General features: G+C 59.2%; 1 protein-coding gene across 1 annotated transcript in view; it reads right to left on the bottom strand.

The window, feature by feature from the left end:
• Nucleotides 1-23,196: 23,196 nt before the first annotated feature.
• Nucleotides 23,197-24,415, bottom strand: part of LOC139240447 (B-cell receptor CD22-like) — a 136,672-nt gene continuing 135,453 nt past the window's right edge. The window contains exon 17 of the mRNA XM_070868975.1: nt 23,197-23,456. The gene's annotated coding sequence lies outside the window, so the exon portion shown is untranslated. The remainder of the gene's footprint in view (nt 23,457-24,415) is intronic.

Here is a 24,415-nt window from a genome sequence, read left to right as displayed (position 1 = left end):
TCAGCCAAATGATACTTCCTTGATTTTAGAGATTATTGACTATTCGTCGCGACCTCCAGACTTAACAATTACAATGCCCGAAATGACTAAGACTGCCTATTTCCCCCTCCGTAACATCGCCCGTCTCCGCCCCCTACCTCAGCTCTTCCACTGCTGAAGCCCTCATCCCTGCCTCTCTTCCCTCCAGACTTGACCATTCCAACGTGCTGCGCTCCTGGCCGGCCTCCCACATTCTACCCGACGTAAACTAGAGGTGCCCCCGTGTCCTAACTCGCACCGAGTCCCACTCACACATCACCCCCTGTGCTCACTGCCCCGTGTCCTAACTCGCACCGAGTCCCGCTCACCCATCGCCCCCTGTGCTCACTGCCCCGTGTCCTAACTCACACCCAGTCCCACTCACCCATCACCCCCTGTGCTCACTGCTCCGTGTCCTAACTCGCACCAAGTCCCGCTCACCCATCACCACCTTTGCTCACTGCCCCGTGTCCTAACTCACACCCAGTCCCACTCACCCATCACCCCCTGTGCTCACTGCCCCCGTGTCCTAACTCGCACCGAGTCCCACTCACCCATCACCACCTGTGCTCACTGCCCCGTGTCCTAACTCGCACCGAGTCCCGCTCACCCATCACCACCTTTGCTCACTGCCCCGTGTCCTAACTCACACCCAGTCCCACTCACCCATCACCCCCTGTGCTCACTGCCCCATGTCCTAACTCGCACCAAGTCCCGCTCACCCATCGCCCCCTGTGCTCACTGCCCCCGTGTCCTAACTCACACCGAGTCCCACTCACCCATCACCCCCTGTGCTCACAGCCCCCCCCGTGTCCGAACTCGCACCCAGTCCCGCTCACCCATCACCCCCTGTGCTCACTGCTCCGTGTCCTAACTCACACCCAGTCCCACTCACCCATCACCCCCTGTGCTCACTGCCCCATGTCCTAACTCACACCCAGTCCCACTCACCCATCACCCCCTGTGCTCACTGCCCCGTGTCCTAACTCGAACCCAGTCCCACTCACCCATCACCCCCTGTGCTCACTGACCCTGTGTCCTAACTCGCACCCAGTCCTACTCACCCATCACTCCCTGTGCTCACTGCCCCGTGTCCTAACTCGAACCCAGTCCCACTCACCCATCACCCCCTGTGCTCACTGACCCAGTGTCCTAACTCGCAACGAGTCCCACTCACCCATCACCCCCTGTGCTCACTGCCCCGTGTCCTAACTCGCACCCAGTCCCGCTCACCCATCACCCCCTGTGCTCACTGCTCCGTGTCCTAACTCGTACCCAGTCCCACTCACCCATCACCCCCTGTGCTCGCTGACCCCGTGTCCTAACTCACACCCAGTCCCACTCACCCATCACCCGCTGTGCTCACTGTCCCCGTGTCCTAACTCACACCCAGTCCCGCGAACCCATCACTCTCTGTGCTCGCTGCCCCATGTCCTAACTCGCACCCAGTCCCGCTCACCCATCACCCCCTGTGCTCACTGCCCCGTGTCCTATCTCGCACCGAGTCCCGCTCACTCATCACCCCCTGTGCTCGCTGCCCCGTGTCCTAACTCACACCCAGTCCCACTCACCCATCACCCCCTGTGCTCACTGCCCCGTGTCCTAACTCACACCCAGTCCCACTCACCCATCACCCCCTGTGCTCGCTGCCCCGTGTCCTAACTCGCACCAAGTCCCGCTCACCCATCGCCCCCTGTGCTCACTGCCCCCGTGTCCTAACTCACACCGAGTCCCACTCACCCATCACCCCCTGTGCTCACTGCCCCGTGTCCGAACCCGCACCCAGTCCCGCTCACCCATCACCCCCTGTGCTCACTGCTCCGTGTCCTAACTCGCACCCAGTATTACTCACCCATCACCCCCTGTGCTCACTGCCCCGTGTCCTAACTCGAACCCAGTCCCACTCACCCATCACCCCCTGTGCTCACTGACCCAGTGTCCTAACTCGCAACGAGTCCCACTCACCCATCACCCCCTGTGCTCACTGCCCCGTGTCCTAACTCGCACCCAGTCCCGCTCACCCATCACCCCCTGTGCTCACTGCTCCGTGTCCTAACTCGTACCCAGTCCCACTCACCCATCACCCCCTGTGCTCGCTGACCCCGTGTCCTAACTCACACCCAGTCCCACTCACCCATCACCCGCTGTGCTCACTGTCCCCGTGTGTAACTCGCACCCAGTCCCGCTCACCCATCACCCCCTGTGCTCACTGCCCCGTGTCCTAACTCACACCCAGTCCCGCTAACCCATCACTCTCTGTGCTCGCTGCCCCATGTCCTAACTCGCACCCAGTCCCGCTCACCCATCACCCCCTGTGCTCACTGCCCCGTGTCCTATCTCGCACCGAGTCCCGCTCACCCATCACCCCCTGTGCTCGCTGCCCCGTGTCCTAACTCACACCCAGTCCCACTCACCCATCACCCCCTGTGCTCACTGCCCCGTGTCCTAACTCGCACCAAGTCCCGCTCACCCATCACCCCCTGTGCTCACTGCCCCGTGTCCTAACTCGCACCAAGTCCCGCTCACCCATCACCCCCTGTGCTCACTGCCCCGTGTCCTAACTCACACCCAGTCCCACTCACCCATCACCCCCTGTACTCACTGCCCCGTGTCCTAACTCGCACCAAGTCCCGCTCACCCATCACCCCCTGTGCTCACTGCCCCGTGTCCTAACTCGCACCAAGTCCCACTCACCCATCACCCCCTGTGCTCACTGCCCCGTGTCCTAACTCGCACCCAGTCCCGCTCACCCATCACCCCCTGTGCTCACTGCCCCGTGTCCTAACTCACACCGAGTCTCACTCACCCATCACCCCCGTGCTCACTGCCCCGTGTCCAAACTCGCACCAAGTCCCACTCACCCATCACCCCCTGTGCTCACTGCCCCGTGTCCTAACTCGCACCGAGTCCCGCTCACCCATCAACCCCTGTGCTCACTGCCCCGTGTCCTAACTCACACCCAGTCCCACTCACCCATCACCCCCTGTGCTCGCTGCCCCGTGTCCTAACTCGCACCCAGTCCCACTCACCCATCACCCCCTGTGCTCACTGCCCCGTGTCCTAACTCACACCCTGTCCCACTCACCCATCACCCCCTGTGCTCACTGCCCCGTGTCCTAACTCGCACCGAGTCCCGCTCACCCATCACCCCCTATGCTCACTGACCCCGTGTCCTAACTCACACCCAGTCCCACTCACCCATCACCCCCTGTGCTCACTGCCCCCGTGTCCTAACTCGCACCCAGTCCCACTCACCCATCACTCACTGTGCTCGCTGCCCCGTGTCCTAACTCGCACCGAGTCCCACTCACCCATCACCCCCTGTGCTCACTGCCCTGTGTCCTAACTCGCACCGAGTCCCGCTCACCCATCACCCCCTGTGCTCACTGCCCCGTGTCCGAACTCGCACCGAGTCCCGCTCACCCATCACCCCCTGTGCTCACTGCCCTGTGTCCTAACTCGCACCGAGTCCCACTCACCCATCACCCGCTGTGCTCACTGCCCCCGTGTCCTATCTCGCACCGAGTCCCGCTCACCCATCAATCCCTGTGCTCACTGCCCCCGTGTCCTAACTCGCACCAAGTCCCACTCACCCATCACCCCCTGTGCTCACTGCCCCGTGTCCTAACTCGCACCCAGTCCTGCTCACCCATCACCCCCTGTGCTCACTGCCCCGTGTCCTAACTCACACCGAGTCTCACTCACCCATCACCCCCGTGCTCACTGCCCCGTGTCCAAACTCGCACCAAGTCCCACTCACCCATCACCCCCTGTGCTCACTGCCCCGTGTCCTAACTCGCACCGAGTCCCGCTCACCCATCAACCCCTGTGCTCACTGCCCCGTGTCCTAACTCACACCCAGTCCCACTCACCCATCACCCCCTGTGCTCGCTGCCCCGTGTCCTAACTCGCACCCAGTCCCACTCACCCATCACCCCCTGTGCTCACTGCCCCGTGTCCTAACTCACACCCTGTCCCACTCACCCATCACCCCCTGTGCTCACTGCCCCGTGTCCTAACTCGCACCGAGTCCCGCTCACCCATCACCCCCTATGCTCACTGACCCCGTGTCCTAACTCACACCCAGTCCCACTCACCCATCACCCCCTGTGCTCACTGCCCCCGTGTCCTAACTCGCACCCAGTCCCACTCACCCATCACTCACTGTGCTCGCTGCCCCGTGTCCTAACTCGCACCGAGTCCCACTCACCCATCACCCCCTGTGCTCACTGCCCTGTGTCCTAACTCGCACCGAGTCCCGCTCACCCATCACCCCCTGTGCTCACTGCCCCGTGTCCGAACTCGCACCGAGTCCCGCTCACCCATCACCCCCTGTGCTCACTGCCCTGTGTCCTAACTCGCACCGAGTCCCACTCACCCATCACCCCCTGTGCTCACTGCCCCCGTGTCCTATCTCGCACCGAGTCCCGCTCACCCATCAATCCCTGTGCTCACTGCCCCCGTGTCCTAACTCGCACCGAGTCCCGCTCACCCATCAACCCCTGTGCTCACTGCCCCCGTGTCCTAACTCGCACCGAGTCCCACTCACCCATCACCCCCTGTGCTCACTGCCTCCGTGTCCTAACTCGCACCCAGTCCCACTCACCTATCACCCCCTGTGCTCACTGCCCCGTGTCCTAACTCGTACCGAGTCCCACTCACCCATCACCCCCTGTGCTCACTGCCCCGTGTCCTAATTCACACCCAGTCCCACTCACCCATCACCCTCTGTGCTCACTGACCTACATTGGCTCCCAGTTAAACAACACCTCGATTTCAAAATTGTCATCCTTGTTTACAAATCCCTCCAGCCCCTACACCCCTCCCTATCTCTGTAACCTCCTCCAGCCCCTACACCCTCCCTATCTCTGTAACACCCTCCAGCCCCTACACCTCTCCCTATCTCTGTAACCTCCTCCAGCCCCTACACCCCTCCCTATCTCTGTAACCTCCTCCAGCCCCTACACCCCTCCCTATCTCTGTAACCTCCTCCAGCCCCTACACCCCTCCCTATCTCTGCAACCTCCTCCAGCCCCTACACCCCTCCCTATCTCTGCAACCTCCTCCAGCCCCTACACCCCTCCCTATCTCTGTAACCCCTTCCAACCCTTCACCCCTCCCTATCTCTGTAACCTCCTCCAGCCCCTACACCCCTCCCTATCTCTGTAACCTCCTCCAGCCCCTACACCCCTCCTTATCTCTGCAACCTCCTCCAGCCCCTACACCCCTCCCTATCTCTGTAACCTCCTCCAGCCCCTGCACCCCTTCCTATCTCTGTAATCTCCTCCAGCCCCTACACCCCTCCCTATCTCTGTAACCTCCTCCAACCCCTACACCCCTAGCTATCTCTGTAACCTCCTCCAGCACCTACACCCCTCCCTATCTCTGTAACCTCCTCCAGCCCCTACAACCCTCCCTATCTCTGTAACCTCCTCCAGCCCCTACACCCCTCCCTATCTCTGTAACCTCCTCCAGCCCCTACAACCCTCCCAGATCTCTGCGCTCCTCCAATTCTGCCCTCTTGCCCATCCCCCCGATTCCCATCGCTCCACCATCGGTGGCCGTGCCTTCAGCTGCCTGGGCCCCAAGCTCTGGAACTCCCTCCCTGAACCTCTCCGCCTCTCTCTCCTCCTTCAAGATGCTCCTTAAAACCCACCTCTCTGACCCAGCTTTTGGTCACCTGTCCCGAATAGCTCCTTATGTGGCTCGGTGTTCAACATTTGTGCCTCATAATACTCCTGTGAAGCACCTTGGGACATTTCACTATGTTAAAGGTGCTATATAAATTATTGTTGTTGTTGTTGTTGTCTGAAGGACAATTGAGGTGGGCAACTAACGCTTGAATCTTCGATACCTTGGAGCCCAGACAGGTGCAATCGCAATTGTGACCAATCTCAAAGACGGATTTCACCGGGGTGAGCGGAACATAATTTTTTAGTACGAAGAAAGACTTGCTTTTGATGAGCGCCTGTCACCCCCCTCAGGACGTCCCAAAGCCTCACAGTCAATGAAGTACTTTTGGAGTGTGCTCACTGTTGTACTGTGGGAAATGTCAATTTGCGCACAGCAAGCTCCCACACACAGCGATGTGATAATGACCCGGATCGTCTGTGTTAGTGATGTTGGTTGAGGGATAAATATTGGCCCCAGGACACCGGGGAGAACTCCCCCTGCTCTTCTTCCAAATAGTGGCCCCGGGATCTTTTACATCCACCCGAGAGGGCAGACGGGGCCTCGGTTTAACGTCTCATCCGAAAGACGGCACCTCCGACAGTGCGGCGCTCCCTCAGTACTGCCCCTCCGACAGTGCGGCACTCCCTCAGTACTGCCCCTCTGACAGTGCGGCACTCCCTCAGTACCGCCCCTCCGACAGTGCGGCGCTCCCTCGGTACTGCCCCTCTGTCAGTACGGCGCTCCCTCAGTACTGCCCTTCCGACAGTGCGGCACTCCCTCAGTACTGCCCCTCCGACAGTGCGGCACTCCCTCAGTACTGCCCCTCTGACAGTGCGGCACTCCCTCAGTACTGCCCCTCCGACAGTGCGGCGCTCCCTCAGTAGTGCCCCTCCGACAGTGCGGCACTCCCTCAGTACAGCCCCTCCGACAGTACGGCGCTCCCTCAGTACTGCCCCTCCAACAGTGCGGCACTCCCTCAGTACTGCCCCTCCGACAGTGTGGCACTCCCTCAGTACTGCCCCTCTGTCAGTACGGCGCTCCCTCAGTACTGCCCCTCCGACAGTGCGGCACTCCCTCAGTGCTGCCCCTCCGACAGTGCAGCACTCCCTCAGTACTGCCCCTCCGACAGTGCGGCACTCCCTCAGTACTGCCCCTCCGACAGTGCAGCACTCCCTCAGTACTGCCCCTCCGACAGTGCGGCCCTCCCTCAGTACTGCCCCTCCGACAGCGCAGTACGGCGCTCCCTCAGTACTGCCCCTCCGACAGCGCGGTGCTCCCTCAGTACTGCCCCTCCGACAGTGCGGGGATCCCTCAGTACTGCCCCTCTGTCAGTACGGCGCTCCCTCAGTACTGCCCCTCCGACAGTGCGGCGCTCCCTCAGTACTGCCCCTCCGACAGTGCGGCACTCCCTCAGTACTGGCACTGGGGGAGTGTGGGCCTGGATTTTGTGTTGAATCTCTGGAGTGGGGTCTCGAACCTAGCACCTTCTGGCTCCGAGGGGAGAGTGCGAAAGCCAATGAGCTGCAGCCGCGGATTGTGTAAGTGTGGCGAGAAGTGAGACCTTCAGGAAATGCCACATTTGTATGAGTTGTTGAAGTGCTGATGCAATCGACAGAAGCAGAATAATCTCCCCTGTTCCTCATTTGCAGCATCTCTGTGAGAGCAAACGAGATTCGGGCCTCCAATGTGATGAAGTATCAGCCAAATGATACTTCCTTGATTTTAGAGATTATTGACTATTCGTCGCGACCTCCAGACTTAACAATTACAATGCCCGAAATGACTAAGACTGCCTATTTCCCCCTCCGTAACATCGCCCGTCTCCGCCCCCTGCCTCAGCTCTTCCACTGCTGAAGCCCTCATCCCTGCCTCTCTTCCCTCCAGACTTGACCATTCCAACGTGCTGCGCTCCTGGCCGGCCTCCCACATTCTACCCGACGTAAACTAGAGGTGCCCCCGTGTCCTAACTCGCACCGAGTCCCGCTCACCCATCGCCCCCTGTGCTCACTGCCCCCGTGTCCTAACTCACACCCAGTCCCACTCACCCATCACCCCCTGTGCTCACTGCCCCGTGTCCTAACTCGCACCCAGTCCCGCTCACCCATCACCCCCTGTGCTCACTGCTCCGTGTCCTAACTCGTACCCAGTCCCACTCACCCATCACCCCCTGTGCTCGCTGACCCCGTGTCCTAACTCACACCCAGTCCCACTCACCCATCACCCCCTGTGCTCACTGCCCCGTGTCCTAACTCACACCCAGTCCCGCGAACCCATCACTCTCTGTGCTCGCTGCCCCATGTCCTAACTCGCACCCAGTCCCGCTCACCCATCACCCCCTGTGCTCACTTCCCTGTGTCCTATCTCGCACCGAGTCCCGCTCACCCATCACCCCCTGTGCTCGCTGCCCCGTGTCCTAACTCACACCCAGTCCCACTCACCCATCACCCCCTGTGCTCACTGCCCCGTGTCCTAACTCGCACCAAGTCCCGCTCACCCATCACCCCCGGTGCTCACTGCCCCGTGTCCTAACTCACAACCAGTCCCACTCACCCATCACCCCCTGTACTCACTGCCCCGTGTCCTAACTCGCACCAAGTCCCGCTCACCCATCACCCCCTGTGCTCACTGCCCCGTGTCCTAACTCGCACCAAGTCCCACTCACCCATCACCCCCTGTGCTCACTGCCCCGTGTCCTAACTCGCACCCAGTCCCGCTCACCCATCACCCCCTGTGCTCACTGCCCCCGTGTCCTAACTCACACCCAGTCCCACTCACACATCACCCCCTGTGCTCACTGCCCCGTGTCCTAACTCGCACCCAGTCCCACTCACCCATCACCCCCTGTGCTCACTGACCCGTGTCCTAACTCGCACCCAGTCCCACTCACCCATCACCCCCTGTGCTCACTGACCCTGTGTCCTAACTCACACCGAGTCTCACTCACCCATCACCCCCGTGCTCACTGACCCGTGTCCAAACTCGCACCAAGTCCCACTCACCCATCACCCCCTGTGCTCACTGCCCCGTGTCCTAACTCGCACCGAGTCCCACTCACCCATCACCCCCTGTGCTAACTGCCCCGTGTCCTAACTCGCACCGAATCCCGCTCACCCATCAACCCCTGTGCTCACTGACCCCGTGTCCTAACTCGCACCCAGTCCCACTCACCCATCACCCCCTGTGCTCACTGCCCCCGTGTCCTAACTCGCACCCAGTCCCACTCACCCATCACTCACTGTGCTCGCTGCCCCATGTCCTAACTCGTACCCAGTCCCACTCACCCATCACCCCCTGTGCTCACTGCCCCGTGTCCTAACTCACACCCAGTCCCACTCACCCATCACTCCCTGTGCTCGCTGCCCCGTGTCCTAACTCGCACCGAGTCCCACTCACCCATCAACCCCTGTGCTCACTGACCCCGTGTCCTAACTCGCACCCAGTCCCACTCACCCATCACCCCCTGTGCTCACTGCCCCCGTGTCCTAACTCGCACCCAGTCCCACTCACCCATCACTCACTGTGCTCGCTGCCCCATGTCCTAACTCGTACCCAGTCCCACTCACCCATCACCCCCTGTGCTTACTGCCCCCGTGTCCTATCTCGCACCGAGTCCCGCTTACCCATCAACCCCTGTGCTCACTGCCCCCGTGTCCTAACTCGCACCGAGTCCCACTCACCCATCACCCCCTGTGCTCACTGCCTCCGTGTCCTAAGTCGCACCCAGTCCCACTCACCTATCACCCCCTGTGCTCACTGCCCCGTGTCCTAACTCGCACCGAGTCCCACTCACCCATCACCCCCTGTGCTCACTGCCCCGTGTCCTAACTCACACCCAGTCCCACTCACCCATCACCCCCTGTGCTCACTGCCCCGTGTCCGAACTCGCACCCAGTCCCGCTCACCCATCACCCCCTGTGCTCACTGCTCCGTGTCCTAACTCGCACCCAGTATTACTCACCCATCACCCCCTGTGCTCACTGCCCCGTGTCCTAACTCGAACCCAGTCCCACTCACCCATCACCCCCTGTGCTCACTGACCCAGTGTCCTAACTCGCAACGAGTCCCACTCACCCATCACCCCCTGTGCTCACTGCCCCGTGTCCTAACTCGCACCCAGTCCCGCTCACCCATCACCCCCTGTGCTCACTGCTCCGTGTCCTAACTCGTACCCAGTCCCACTCACCCATCACCCCCTGTGCTCGCTGACCCCGTGTCCTAACTCACACCCAGTCCCACTCACCCATCACCCGCTGTGCTCACTGTCCCCGTGTGTAACTCGCACCCAGTCCCGCTCACCCATCACCCCCTGTGCTCACTGCCCCGTGTCCTATCTCGCACCGAGTCCCGCTCACCCATCACCCCCTGTGCTCGCTGCCCCGTGTCCTAACTCACACCCAGTCCCACTCACCCATCACCCCCTGTGCTCACTGCCCCGTGTCCTAACTCGCACCAAGTCCCGCTCACCCATCACCCCCTGTGCTCACTGCCCCGTGTCCTAACTCGCACCAAGTCCCGCTCACCCATCACCCCCTGTGCTCACTGCCCCGTGTCCTAACTCACACCCAGTCCCACTCACCCATCACCCCCTGTACTCACTGCCCCGTGTCCTAACTCGCACCAAGTCCCGCTCACCCATCACCCCCTGTGCTCACTGCCCCGTGTCCTAACTCGCACCAAGTCCCACTCACCCATCACCCCCTGTGCTCACTGCCCCGTGTCCTAACTCGCACCCAGTCCCGCTCACCCATCACCCCCTGTGCTCACTGCCCCGTGTCCTAACTCACACCGAGTCTCACTCACCCATCACCCCCGTGCTCACTGCCCCGTGTCCAAACTCGCACCAAGTCCCACTCACCCATCACCCCCTGTGCTCACTGCCCCGTGTCCTAACTCGCACCGAGTCCCGCTCACCCATCAACCCCTGTGCTCACTGCCCCGTGTCCTAACTCACACCCAGTCCCACTCACCCATCACCCCCTGTGCTCGCTGCCCCGTGTCCTAACTCGCACCCAGTCCCACTCACCCATCACCCCCTGTGCTCACTGCCCCGTGTCCTAACTCACACCCTGTCCCACTCACCCATCACCCCCTGTGCTCACTGCCCCGTGTCCTAACTCGCACCGAGTCCCGCTCACCCATCACCCCCTATGCTCACTGACCCCGTGTCCTAACTCACACCCAGTCCCACTCACCCATCACCCCCTGTGCTCACTGCCCCCGTGTCCTAACTCGCACCCAGTCCCACTCACCCATCACTCACTGTGCTCGCTGCCCCGTGTCCTAACTCGCACCGAGTCCCACTCACCCATCACCCCCTGTGCTCACTGCCCTGTGTCCTAACTCGCACCGAGTCCCGCTCACCCATCACCCCCTGTGCTCACTGCCCCGTGTCCGAACTCGCACCGAGTCCCGCTCACCCATCACCCCCTGTGCTCACTGCCCTGTGTCCTAACTCGCACCGAGTCCCACTCACCCATCACCCGCTGTGCTCACTGCCCCCGTGTCCTATCTCGCACCGAGTCCCGCTCACCCATCAATCCCTGTGCTCACTGCCCCCGTGTCCTAACTCGCACCAAGTCCCACTCACCCATCACCCCCTGTGCTCACTGCCCCGTGTCCTAACTCGCACCCAGTCCTGCTCACCCATCACCCCCTGTGCTCACTGCCCCGTGTCCTAACTCACACCGAGTCTCACTCACCCATCACCCCCGTGCTCACTGCCCCGTGTCCAAACTCGCACCAAGTCCCACTCACCCATCACCCCCTGTGCTCACTGCCCCGTGTCCTAACTCGCACCGAGTCCCGCTCACCCATCAACCCCTGTGCTCACTGCCCCGTGTCCTAACTCACACCCAGTCCTACTCACCCATCACCCCCTGTGCTCGCTGCCCCGTGTCCTAACTCGCACCCAGTCCCACTCACCCATCACCCCCTGTGCTCACTGCCCCGTGTCCTAACTCACACCCTGTCCCACTCACCCATCACCCCCTGTGCTCACTGCCCCGTGTCCTAACTCGCACCGAGTCCCGCTCACCCATCACCCCCTATGCTCACTGACCCCGTGTCCTAACTCACACCCAGTCCCACTCACCCATCACCCCCTGTGCTCACTGCCCCCGTGTCCTAACTCGCACCCAGTCCCACTCACCCATCACTCACTGTGCTCGCTGCCCCGTGTCCTAACTCGCACCGAGTCCCACTCACCCATCACCCCCTGTGCTCACTGCCCTGTGTCCTAACTCGCACCGAGTCCCGCTCACCCATCACCCCCTGTGCTCACTGCCCCGTGTCCGAACTCGCACCGAGTCCCGCTCACCCATCACCCCCTGTGCTCACTGCCCTGTGTCCTAACTCGCACCGAGTCCCACTCACCCATCACCCCCTGTGCTCACTGCCCCCGTGTCCTATCTCGCACCGAGTCCCGCTCACCCATCAATCCCTGTGCTCACTGCCCCCGTGTCCTAACTCGCACCGAGTCCCGCTCACCCATCAACCCCTGTGCTCACTGCCCCCGTGTCCTAACTCGCACCGAGTCCCACTCACCCATCACCCCCTGTGCTCACTGCCTCCGTGTCCTAACTCGCACCCAGTCCCACTCACCTATCACCCCCTGTGCTCACTGCCCCGTGTCCTAACTCGTACCGAGTCCCACTCACCCATCACCCCCTGTGCTCACTGCCCCGTGTCCTAATTCACACCCAGTCCCACTCACCCATCACCCTCTGTGCTCACTGACCTACATTGGCTCCCAGTTAAACAACACCTCGATTTCAAAATTGTCATCCTTGTTTACAAATCCCTCCAGCCCCTACACCCCTCCCTATCTCTGTAACCTCCTCCAGCCCCTACACCCTCCCTATCTCTGTAACACCCTCCAGCCCCTACACCTCTCCCTATCTCTGTAACCTCCTCCAGCCCCTACACCCCTCCCTATCTCTGTAACCTCCTCCAGCCCCTACACCCCTCCCTATCTCTGTAACCTCCTCCAGCCCCTACACCCCTCCCTATCTCTGCAACCTCCTCCAGCCCCTACACCCCTCCCTATCTCTGCAACCTCCTCCAGCCCCTACACCCCTCCCTATCTCTGTAACCCCTTCCAACCCTTCACCCCTCCCTATCTCTGTAACCTCCTCCAGCCCCTACACCCCTCCCTATCTCTGTAACCTCCTCCAGCCCCTACACCCCTCCTTATCTCTGCAACCTCCTCCAGCCCCTACACCCCTCCCTATCTCTGTAACCTCCTCCAGCCCCTGCACCCCTTCCTATCTCTGTAATCTCCTCCAGCCCCTACACCCCTCCCTATCTCTGTAACCTCCTCCAACCCCTACACCCCTAGCTATCTCTGTAACCTCCTCCAGCACCTACACCCCTCCCTATCTCTGTAACCTCCTCCAGCCCCTACAACCCTCCCTATCTCTGTAACCTCCTCCAGCCCCTACACCCCTCCCTATCTCTGTAACCTCCTCCAGCCCCTACAACCCTCCCAGATCTCTGCGCTCCTCCAATTCTGCCCTCTTGCCCATCCCCCCGATTCCCATCGCTCCACCATCGGTGGCCGTGCCTTCAGCTGCCTGGGCCCCAAGCTCTGGAACTCCCTCCCTGAACCTCTCCGCCTCTCTCTCCTCCTTCAAGATGCTCCTTAAAACCCACCTCTCTGACCCAGCTTTTGGTCACCTGTCCCGAATAGCTCCTTATGTGGCTCGGTGTTCAACATTTGTGCCTCATAATACTCCTGTGAAGCACCTTGGGACATTTCACTATGTTAAAGGTGCTATATAAATTATTGTTGTTGTTGTTGTTGTCTGAAGGACAATTGAGGTGGGCAACTAACGCTTGAATCTTCGATACCTTGGAGCCCAGACAGGTGCAATCGCAATTGTGACCAATCTCAAAGACGGATTTCACCGGGGTGAGCGGAACATAATTTTTTAGTACGAAGAAAGACTTGCTTTTGATGAGCGCCTGTCACCCCCCTCAGGACGTCCCAAAGCCTCACAGTCAATGAAGTACTTTTGGAGTGTGCTCACTGTTGTACTGTGGGAAATGTCAATTTGCGCACAGCAAGCTCCCACACACAGCGATGTGATAATGACCCGGATCGTCTGTGTTAGTGATGTTGGTTGAGGGATAAATATTGGCCCCAGGACACCGGGGAGAACTCCCCCTGCTCTTCTTCCAAATAGTGGCCCCGGGATCTTTTACATCCACCCGAGAGGGCAGACGGGGCCTCGGTTTAACGTCTCATCCGAAAGACGGCACCTCCGACAGTGCGGCGCTCCCTCAGTACTGCCCCTCCGACAGTGCGGCACTCCCTCAGTACTGCCCCTCTGACAGTGCGGCACTCCCTCAGTACCGCCCCTCCGACAGTGCGGCGCTCCCTCGGTACTGCCCCTCTGTCAGTACGGCGCTCCCTCAGTACTGCCCTTCCGACAGTGCGGCACTCCCTCAGTACTGCCCCTCCGACAGTGCGGCACTCCCTCAGTACTGCCCCTCTGACAGTGCGGCACTCCCTCAGTACTGCCCCTCCGACAGTGCGGCGCTCCCTCAGTAGTGCCCCTCCGACAGTGCGGCACTCCCTCAGTACAGCCCCTCCGACAGTACGGCGCTCCCTCAGTACTGCCCCTCCAACAGTGCGGCACTCCCTCAGTACTGCCCCTCCGACAGTGTGGCACTCCCTCAGTACTGCCCCTCTGTCAGTACGGCGCTCCCTCAGTACTGCCCCTCCGACAGTGCGGCACTCCCTCAGTGCTGCCCCTCCGACAGTGCAGCACTCCCTCAGTACTGCCCCTCCGACAGTGCGGCCCTCCCTCAGTACTGCCCCTCCGACAGTGCGGCACTCCCTCAGTACTGCCCCTCCGACAGTGCAGCACTCCCTCAGTACTGCCCCTCCGACAGTGCGGCCCTCCCTCAGTACTGCCCCTCCGACAGCGCAGTACGGCGCTCCCTCAGTACTGCCCCTCCGACAGCGCGGTGCTCCCTCAGTACTGCCCCTCCGACAGTGCGGGGATCCCTCAGTACTGCCCCTCTGTCAGTACGGCGCTCCCTCAGTACTGCCCCTCCGACAGTGCGGCGCTCCCTCAGTACTGCCCCTCCGACAGTGCGGCACTCCCTCAGTACTGGCACTGGGGGAGTGTGGGCCTGGATTTTGTGTTGAATCTCTGGAGTGGGGTCTCGAACCTAGCACCTTCTGGCTCCGAGGGGAGAGTGCGAAAGCCAATGAGCTGCAGCCGCGGATTGTGTAAGTGTGGCGAGAAGTGAGACCTTCAGGAAATGCCACATTTGTATGAGTTGTTGAAGTGCTGATGCAATCGACAGAAGCAGAATAATCTCCCCTGTTCCTCATTTGCAGCATCTCTGTGAGAGCAAACGAGATTCGGGCCTCCAATGTGATGAAGTATCAGCCAAATGATACTTCCTTGATTTTAGAGATTATTGACTATTCGTCGCGACCTCCAGACTTAACAATTACAATGCCCGAAATGACTAAGACTGCCTATTTCCCCCTCCGTAACATCGCCCGTCTCCGCCCCCTGCCTCAGCTCTTCCACTGCTGAAGCCCTCATCCCTGCCTCTCTTCCCTCCAGACTTGACCATTCCAACGTGCTGCGCTCCTGGCCGGCCTCCCACATTCTACCCGACGTAAACTAGAGGTGCCCCCGTGTCCTAACTCGCACCGAGTCCCGCTCACCCATCGCCCCCTGTGCTCACTGCCCCCGTGTCCTAACTCACACCCAGTCCCACTCACCCATCACCCCCTGTGCTCACTGCCCCGTGTCCTAACTCGCACCCAGTCCCGCTCACCCATCACCCCCTGTGCTCACTGCTCCGTGTCCTAACTCGTACCCAGTCCCACTCACCCATCACCCCCTGTGCTCGCTGACCCCGTGTCCTAACTCACACCCAGTCCCACTCACCCATCACCCCCTGTGCTCACTGCCCCGTGTCCTAACTCACACCCAGTCCCGCGAACCCATCACTCTCTGTGCTCGCTGCCCCATGTCCTAACTCGCACCCAGTCCCGCTCACCCATCACCCCCTGTGCTCACTTCCCTGTGTCCTATCTCGCACCGAGTCCCGCTCACCCATCACCCCCTGTGCTCGCTGCCCCGTGTCCTAACTCACACCCAGTCCCACTCACCCATCACCCCCTGTGCTCACTGCCCCGTGTCCTAACTCGCACCAAGTCCCGCTCACCCATCACCCCCGGTGCTCACTGCCCCGTGTCCTAACTCACAACCAGTCCCACTCACCCATCACCCCCTGTACTCACTGCCCCGTGTCCTAACTCGCACCAAGTCCCGCTCACCCATCACCCCCTGTGCTCACTGCCCCGTGTCCTAACTCGCACCAAGTCCCACTCACCCATCACCCCCTGTGCTCACTGCCCCGTGTCCTAACTCGCACCCAGTCCCGCTCACCCATCACCCCCTGTGCTCACTGCCCCCGTGTCCTAACTCACACCCAGTCCCACTCACACATCACCCCCTGTGCTCACTGCCCCGTGTCCTAACTCGCACCCAGTCCCACTCACCCATCACCCCCTGTGCTCACTGACCCGTGTCCTAACTCGCACCCAGTCCCACTCACCCATCACCCCCTGTGCTCACTGACCCTGTGTCCTAACTCACACCGAGTCTCACTCACCCATCACCCCCGTGCTCACTGACCCGTGTCCAAACTCGCACCAAGTCCCACTCACCCATCACCCCCTGTGCTCACTGCCCCGTGTCCTAACTCGCACCGAGTCCCACTCACCCATCACCCCCTGTGCTAACTGCCCCGTGTCCTAACTCGCACCGAATCCCGCTCACCCATCAACCCCTGTGCTCACTGACCCCGTGTCCTAACTCGCACCCAGTCCCACTCACCCATCACCCCCTGTGCTCACTGCCCCCGTGTCCTAACTCGCACCCAGTCCCACTCACCCATCACTCACTGTGCTCGCTGCCCCATGTCCTAACTCGTACCCAGTCCCACTCACCCATCACCCCCTGTGCTCACTGCCCCGTGTCCTAACTCACACCCAGTCCCACTCACCCATCACTCCCTGTGCTCGCTGCCCCGTGTCCTAACTCGCACCGAGTCCCACTCACCCATCACCCCCTGTGCTCACTGCCCTGTGTCCTAACTCGCACCGAGTCCCGCTCACCCATCACCCACTGTGCTCACTGCCCCGTGTCCGAACTCGCACCGAGTCCCGCTCACCCATCACCCCTTGTGCTCACTGCCCTGTGTCCTAACTCGCACCGAGTCCCACTCACCCATCACCCCCTGTGCTTACTGCCCCCGTGTCCTATCTCGCACCGAGTCCCGCTTACCCATCAACCCCTGTGCTCACTGCCCCCGTGTCCTAACTCGCACCGAGTCCCACTCACCCATCACCCCCTGTGCTCACTGCCTCCGTGTCCTAAGTCGCACCCAGTCCCACTCACCTATCACCCCCTGTGCTCACTGCCCCGTGTCCTAACTCGCACCGAGTCCCACTCACCCATCACCCCCTGTGCTCACTGCCCCGTGTCCTAACTCACACCCAGTCCCACTCACCTATCACCCCCTGTGCTCACTGACCTACATTGGCTCCCAGTTAAACGACACCTCGATTTCAAAATTGTCATCCTTGTTTACAAATCCCTCCAGCCCCTACACCCCTCCCTATCTCTGTAACCTCCTCCAGCCCCTACACCCCTCCCTATCTCTGTAACCCCCTCCAGCCCCTACACCTCTCCCTATCTCTGTAACCTCCTCCAGCCCCTACACCCCTCCCTATCTCTGTAACCTCCTCCAGCCCCTACACCCCTCCCTATCTCTGTAACCTCCTCCAGCCCCTACACCCCTCCCTATCTCTGCAACCACCTCCAGCCCCTACACCCCTCCCTATCTCTGCAACCTCCTCCAGCCCCTACACCCCTCCCTATCTCTGTAACCCCTTCCAACCCTTCACCCCTCCCTATCTCTGTAACCTCCTCCAGCCCCTACACCCCTCCCTATCTCTGTAACCTCCTCCAGCCCCTACACCCCTCCTTATCTCTGCAACCTCCTCCAGCCCCTACACCCCTCCCTATCTCTGTAACCTCCTCCAGCCCCTGCACCCCTTCCTATCTCTGTAATCTCCTCCAGCCCCTACACCCCTCCCTATCTCTGTAACCTCCTCCAACCCCTACACCCCTAGCTATCTCTGTAACCTCCTCCAGCACCTACACCCCTCCCTATCTCTGTAACCTCCTCCAGCCCCTACACCCCTCCCTATCTCTGTAACCCCCTCCAACCCCTACACCCCTCTCTATCTCTGTAACCTCCTCCAGCCCCTACACCCCTCCCTATCTCTGTAACCTCCTCCAACCCCTACACCCCTCCCTATCTCTGTAACCTCCTCCAGCCCCTACACCCCTCCCTATCTCTGTAACCTCCTCCAGCCCCACAACCCCCCGAGATCTCTGCGCTCCTCCAATTCTGGCCTCTTGCCCATCCCCCCGATTCCCATCGCTCCACCATCGGTGGCCGTGCCTTCAGCTGCCTGGGCCCCAAGCTCTGGAACTCCCTCCCTGAACCTCTCCGCCTCTCTCTCCTCCTTCAAGATGCTCCTTAAAACCCACCTCTCTGACCCAGCTTTTGGTCACCTGTCCCGAATAGCTCCTTATGTGGCTCGGTGTTCAACATTTGTGCCTCATAATACTCCTGTGAAGCACCTTGGGACATTTCACTATGTTAAAGGTGCTATATAAATTATTGTTGTTGTTGTTGTTGTCTGAAGGACAATTGACGTGGGCAACTAACGCTTGAATCTTCGATACCTTGGAGCCCAGACAGGTGCAATCGCAATTGTGACCAATCTCAAAGACGGATTTCACCGGGGTGAGCGGAACATAATTTTTTAGTACGAAGAAAGACTTGCTTTTGATGAGCGCCTGTCACCCCCCTCAGGACGTCCCAAAGCCTCACAGTCAATGAAGTACTTTTGGAGTGTGCTCACTGTTGTACTGTGGGAAATGTCAATTTGCGCACAGCAAGCTCCCACACACAGCCAGTCGTGATAATGACCCGGATCGTCTGTGTTAGTGATGTTGGTTGAGGGATAAATATTGGCCCCAGGACACCGGGGAGAACTCCCCCTGCTCTTCTTCCAAATAGTGGCCCCGGGATCTTTTACATCCACCCGAGAGGGCAGACGGGGCCTCGGTTTAATGTCTCATCCGAAAGACGGCCCCTCCGACAGTGCGGCGCTCCCTCAGTACTGCCCCTCCGACAGTGCGGCGCTCCCTCAGTACTGCCCCTCCGACAGTGCGGCACTCCCTCAGTACTGCCTCTCCGACAGTGCGGCTCTCCCTCAGTACCGCCCCTCCGACAGTGCGGTACTCCCTCAGTACTGCCCCTCCGACAGTGCGGCGCTCCCTCAGTACTGCCCCTCCGACAGTGCGGCGCTCCCTCAGTACTGCCCCTCCGACAGTGCGGCGATCCCTCAGTACTGCCCCCCCGACAGTGTGGCACTCCCTCAGTACTGCCCCTCCGACAGTGCGGCACTCCCTCAGTACTGCCCCTCCGACAGTGCGGCGCTCCCTCAGTACTGCCCCTCCGACAGTGCGGCACTCCCTCAGTACTGCCCCTCTGACAGTGCGGCACTCCCTCAGTACCGCCCCTCCGACAGTGCGGCGCTCCCTCGGTACTGCCCCTCTGTCAGTACGGCACTCCCTCAGTACTGCCCCTCCGACAGTGCGGCACTCCCTCAGTACTGCCCCTCCGACAGTGTGGCACTCCCTCAGTACTGCCCCTCCGACAGTGCGGCGCTCCCTCAGTACTGCCCCTCTGACAGTGCGGCACTCCCTCAGTACTGCCCCTCTGACAGTGCGGCACTCCCTCAGTACTGCCCCTCCGACAGTGCGGCGCTCCCTCAGTACTGCCCCTCTGACAATACGGCGCTCCCTCGTACCGCCCCTCCGACAGTGCGGCGCTCCCTCAGTACTGCCCCTCCGACAGTGCGGCGCTCCCTCAGTACTGCCCCTCTGACAGTACGGCGCTCCCTCAGTACTGCCCCGATAGTGCGGCGCTCCCTCAGTACTGCCCCTCTGACAATACGGCGCTCCCTCAGTACTGCCCCTCTGACAGTACGGCGCTCCCTCAGTACTGCCCCTCCGACAGTGCGGCGCTCCCTCAGTACTGCCCCTCCGACAGTGCGGCGCTCCCTCAGCACTAGCACTCAGGCTATCTTTCGAATGAGACATTAAACCGAGGCCCCGTCTGCCCTCTCGGGTGGATGTAAAATATCCCACGACCACTATTTGGAAGAAGAGCAGGGGGAGTTCTCCCCGGTGTCCTGGGGCCAATATCACTCAACCATCATCACTAAAACAGACGATCCGGGTCATTATCACATCGCTGTGTATGGGTTCATGTGTGGTCAGTGCTTCGATGCTGGGGATGTTGGGCCTGGTCGAGGACGCTAACGTTGGTGCGTCTGTCCTCCCGGGGGATTTGCGGGATCTCGCGGAGACATCGTTGGTGGTATTTCTCCAGCGACTTGAGGTGTCTACTGTACATGGTCCATGTCTCTGAGCCATACAGGAGGGCGGGTATCACTACAACCACATTGGGCAGGGCCACATTGTCCGCATGTCCCCCAGACACAAGACTCCCCAAAGCGAGCGCTCTACTCGGAACTCCTTCACGGCAAACGAGCCAAAGGTGGGCAGAGGAAACGTTACAAGGGACCACCCTCAAAGCCTCCCTGATAAAGTGCAACATCCCCACCGACACCTGGGAGTCCCTGGGCCCAAAGACCAGTCCGCCCTAAGTGGAGGGAGTGCATCCGGGAGGGCGCTGAGCACCTCGAGTCTCGTCGCCGAGAGCGTGCAGAAACCAAGCGCAGGCAGCGGAAGGAGCGTGCGGCAAACCAGTCCCACCCTCCCCTTCCCTCAACGTCTGTCTGTCCCACCCTCCCCTTCCCTCAACGTCTGTCTGTCCCACCCTCCCCTTCCCTCAACGTCTATCTGTCCCACCCTCCCCTTCCCTCAACGTCTATCTGTCCCACCCTCCCCTTCCCTCAACGTCTATCTGTCCCACCCTCCCCTTCCCTCAACGTCTATCTGTCCCACCCTCCCCTTCCCTCAACGTCTGTCTGTCCCACCCTCCCCTTCCCTCAATGTCTATCTGCCCCACCTGTGACAGGGACTGTGGCTCCCGTATTGGGCTGTTCAGCCACCTCAGGACTCGTGTTAAGAGTGGAGGCAAGTCTTCCTCGATTCCGAGGGACTACCTATGATGTTGATGTTTGTGGGAGCTTGCTGTGCGCAAATTGGCTGCTGTGTTTTCCTCATTACAACAGTGACCACACTTCAAAATACGTACCTCATTGGCTGTGAGGCACTTTCTGGTTAACATCGAAACATTGAAAATAGGTGCAGGAGTAGGCCATTCGGCCCTTCGAGCCTGCACCACCATTCAATGAGTTCCTGGCTTAAGCCTTTGAATGACCAGCAGTCAGATGGAGAATTGATCGGACGGCAAACAGCATTTAACTGTTTTATTACATTCAATCATTACATTCACAGTCTGTGTCATGTCAGCTTTTTCTGGGCTTCACACAAGCAGCAAGCTATTTGCCGGAGAAGGTTTGTCGCGTTTTATGTGGGACCAGCTCACATGACTATGGGCTGGAGAAGGCTGGACATTAATCCTGGAGTTCTTCCGTGTCTTCAGTCACTGCACCTCCCCACCCCCCCTCCCGCTCCCAACCCTCCCGCTATTGGTCGCCCGACAGGTTCCGTCATCGCGGAGCCCCGGCCCCCCCCCCCCTCCCCCACCCTCTCTCGGCCAATCGCAACGCGAGCAGCCTCTCTGTTACCCGCTTGGTCAACCCTTGACCTGTCCAAGCGTTTGACGTCCGCGTCGTCGGTGACAAATAAACAAAAGCCTTCGAAAGGATTAAAAAAAACATGAACTCTTCCTCTACGGGATGCAGCATCTATTGCCCATCCCTAACTGCCCCTTGAGGAGGTGGTGCTGAGCTTACCTGATTACCTGCAAACTAACTTTTTGGGATTCATGCACAAGGACCCCCAGGTCCCTCTGCACCGCAGCATGTTGTAATTTCTCCCCATTCAAATAATATTCCCTTTTACTGTTTTTTTTCCCCAAGGTGGATGACCTCACACTTTCCGACATTGTATTCCATCTGCCAAACCTGAGCCCATTCGCTTAACCTATCCAAATCTCCTTGCAGCCTCTCTGATCCTCTACACAACCCGCTTTCCCACTAATCTTTGTGTCATCTGCAAATTTTGTTACGCTACACTCTGTCCCCTCTTCCAGGTCATCTATGTATATTGTAAACAGTTGTGGTCCCAGCACTGATCCCTGTGGCACACCACGAACCACCGATTTCCAACCCGAAAAGGACCCATTTATCCCGACTCTCTGCTTTCTGTTCGCCAGCCAATTCTCGATCCATGCTAATACATTTCCTCTGACTCCGCGTACCTCTATCTTCTGCAGTAACCTTTTGCGTGGCAGCTTATCGAATGTCTTTTGGAAGTACCCCCATCCCAGGAATCAGTCTGGTGAACCTTCGCTGCACTCCCTCAATGGCAAGAATATCCTTCCTTAGGTAAGGAGACCCGAACTGTCGACTGTTTTAGCTTCTTAGCATTTCTGACTAGATGTCCCAGCGAGAATGTCGTCGCCAATGCTGTTTTGAAGGGTCCTCTATCCCGCCATTGGTTGCTCGATATGTCTGTTCTCGCAAAACCCCACCTTTTCCACGTCCAATCAGAGAAGCCAATCATCTCTTCGTTGATCCTGATTGGATGGCTTTTGACCTTTTATTCTTCCAACAGATTTAAGTCTTTTCCCCCCAACTCCAACATAATATAAAACAAAAGATTTCGAGAACAAAAAAACCACTACATTCTTTTTGAAGCCTCCATGATTTCCACTCACAGGTGCTGTTGCTACTAAGCATTCTGGAAATGAATCTTCACTTCCGGGAGACTCGTATAGTCGATAGGGAACCCTACAGGAGACCAGAACTGTGCACAGTGCTCCAAGTGTGGTCTAACCCAGGTATATGGAGACCAGAACTGTGCACAGTGCTCCAAGTGTGGTCTAACCCAGGTATATGGAGACCAGAACTGTGCACAGTGCTCCAAGTGTGGTCTAACCCAGGTATATGGAGACCAGAACTGTGCACAGTGCTCCAAGTGTGGTCTAACCCAGGTATATGGAGACCAGAACTGTGCACAGTGCTCCAAGTGTGGTCTAACCCAGGTATACGGAGACCAGAACTGTGCACAGTGCTCCAAGTGTGGTCTAACCCAGGTATATGGAGACCAGAACTGTGCACGGTGCTCCAAGTGTGGTCTAACCCAGGTATATGGAAACCAGAACTGTGCACAGTGCTCCAAGTGTGGTCTAACCCAGGTATATGGAGACCAGAACTGTGCACGGTGCTCCAAGTGTGGTCTAACCCAGGTATATGGAGACCAGAACTGTGCACAGTGCTCCCAGTGTGGTCTAATCCAGGTATATGGAGACCAGAACTGTGCACAGTGCTCCCAGTGTGGTCTAACCCAGGTATATGGAGACCAGAACTGTGCACAGTGCTCCAAGTGTGGTCTAACCCAGGTATATGGTGACCAGAACTGTGCACGGTGCTCCGTCTGATTTATTCAACATTGCTTCTATGCCGCAGTCCATTCTGAGGCTCGGGAGAATATTAATTGAGGTGTTTCATTCTGGTTGAATGCAGTTCCTTGTTCACTCTGTACATGGTCTATCTGAGGTAGGCAAAAGAGAGAGAGAGAGTGTTAATTGAGTTGTAGAATTATATCGATTGTTTTGTTCTATTCTTTCCTGGGATGTGGGTGTCGCTGGCAAGGCCCAGCATTTATTGCCCATCCCTCGTCGCCCCTTGAGAAGGAGGTGGTGAGCCTCCTTCTTGAACCGCTGCAGTCCGTGTGGTGAAGGTGCTCCCACAGTGTTGAATTTGTCGTAGTGCTTTGGTACAACTGAGTGGCCCGCTGGGCCATTTCAGAGGGCAGTTCAGAGTCAACCACACTGCTATGGGTCTGGAGTCACATGTAGGCCAGAGCGGGGGGTAAGGACAGCAGATTTCCTTCCCTAAAGGACGTTAGTGAACCCGTTGGGTTTGTACAAAAATCCAGTAGCTTCATGCTCACCAATACCGACACTGGCTTTTTATTCGGGATTTATTTAATGAACCGAAATTATATTCCCCAGCTGCCTTGGTGGGATTTGAACTGGTGTCTCCGGATCATTAGACCAGGCCCCTGGATTACTGTCTCAGTCACACAACCACACTGCTACCCATACCAGAGGCTGTGTCAGGCTACGCGATGTACAGCCCAGACACAGGCCACTGGGCCCCCCCGCTCCGTGCCGGGGTTTATGTCCCACCGCTCCGTGCCGGGGTTTATGTCCCACCGCTCCGTGCCGGGGTTTATGTCCCACACCAGCCCCCTCCCTCCCCTCTCCATCTCACCCCATCACCATATCCTTCTATTCCTTTCTCCCTCATGTGTTTATCCAGCGTCCCCCTTAAATGTATCTCTGCTCCTCGCCTCGACCCCTCCCTGTGGGAGCGAGTCCCACATTCTCACCCCTCTCTGGGTAAAGAAGTTTCTCCTGAATTCCCCATTGGATTTATTAGTGACTGTCGTATATTGATGAACATCAGAAATAGGAGCAGGAGTCGGCCATTCGGCCCCTCGAGCCT

Source organism: Pristiophorus japonicus, chromosome 31 (assembly GCF_044704955.1).
Source record: "Pristiophorus japonicus isolate sPriJap1 chromosome 31, sPriJap1.hap1, whole genome shotgun sequence".
NCBI classification, from domain to species: Eukaryota; Metazoa; Chordata; class Chondrichthyes; family Pristiophoridae; genus Pristiophorus; species Pristiophorus japonicus.
This window is presented reverse-complemented; position numbering and strand designations above follow the sequence as displayed.